The 1254-nt window shown below is 43.8% G+C and overlaps 1 non-coding gene across 1 annotated transcript; it reads right to left on the bottom strand.

The window, feature by feature from the left end:
- Positions 1-280: 280 nt before the first annotated feature.
- Positions 281-387, bottom strand: LOC127133085 (small nucleolar RNA R71). Its single transcript, XR_007807080.1, has one exon. It is a non-coding gene; the product is annotated as a small nucleolar RNA R71 (small nucleolar RNA).
- Positions 388-1254: the final 867 nt, after the last annotated feature.

Genomic DNA, 1254 nt, shown 5'->3' with positions numbered 1-1254 from the left:
CGAGCTGAAACCCTCATTATTATCAGCCGTCCAACAACATCAATTTGCTGGAAATCCTATGGACGACCCTAATGAACATTTGACCAAGTTTGTGCAGTACGCAGACACTGTGAAGGCGAATGGTGTATCTCAAGATGCGATAAGACTACGCCTCTTTCCTTTCTCTCTAAGAGACAGAGCTTGGGCTTGGTTGCAATCCTTTCCATCCAACTCAGTTACAACATGGGAAGAACTGAAGAACATTTTCTTATTCCGATATTTTCCGCCAAGCAAAACTGCTATGCTGAGAGCTCAAATCAACGGATTTTGACAAAAGGATGTAGAATCTCTCTACGATGCGTGGGAGAGATACAAAGACATGATGAGGATATGTCCACATCACGGTCTCGAAGACTGGGTGATCATTCACACATTTTACAATGGGCTTTTGTATAACACAAGACTGATAGTAGACGCTACCGCGGGAGGTGCACTTATGGACAAGCCATACAACGAAGCCTATCAACTCATTGAAAACATGGCCCAAAACCATTTCCATTGGGGAGGTGAAAGAACTCAAGTATAAAAGTCCCAAACAAAAGGTGGAATGTACGAAATCAGTAGCCTTGACCACGTCCATGCAAAGGTAGATGCCCTTGTTCAAAAGTTAGACAACTTGACCATACCACCCGCAGCCACCGTGGCTGCCGTGACTCCAAACTGTGAGTTATGTGGAACTCCTAGACACACTGCACTAGAATTTCAGATATTGGCAGGAGTCCTAACCGATCAAGTAAATTATGCACAAGGAAACCCTTATTCGAATACATACAACCCAGGTTGGAAAAACCATCCCAACTTTTCGTATAAGAATAACAACGCCCTATATGCACCTGGCTAAGCACCCGCTATTCGGCCTGGATATCAAAAGCCAGCTAATAATGCTCCTAACATGCCTAGGAAGTGCAACCTTGAACTAATGATGGAAAGCTTCATAGCTACCCAAGCTCAGACAAACAAAGACTTCTTGAACCAAAACATACATACTAGTGAGCAACTTAAAAAATTAGCGAGCAAAATAGACGCCTTAGCCACCCACAATAAAATGCTTGAAACACAGATTTCACAAGTGGCTCAACAACAAGCATCTACTGCCGCTCCTGCTGGCACATTTCCTGGACAGCCGCAACCTAATCCAAAAGGACATGCAAATGCCGTTATATTGAGGAGTGGAAAAGAACTAGATGGACCCGTAGATCCAAGACTCCAAAATCC

This window comes from Lathyrus oleraceus, chromosome 3 (genome assembly GCF_024323335.1).
Source record: "Lathyrus oleraceus cultivar Zhongwan6 chromosome 3, CAAS_Psat_ZW6_1.0, whole genome shotgun sequence".
Lineage (NCBI taxonomy): Eukaryota > Viridiplantae > Streptophyta > Magnoliopsida > Fabales > Fabaceae > Lathyrus > Lathyrus oleraceus.
This window is presented reverse-complemented; position numbering and strand designations above follow the sequence as displayed.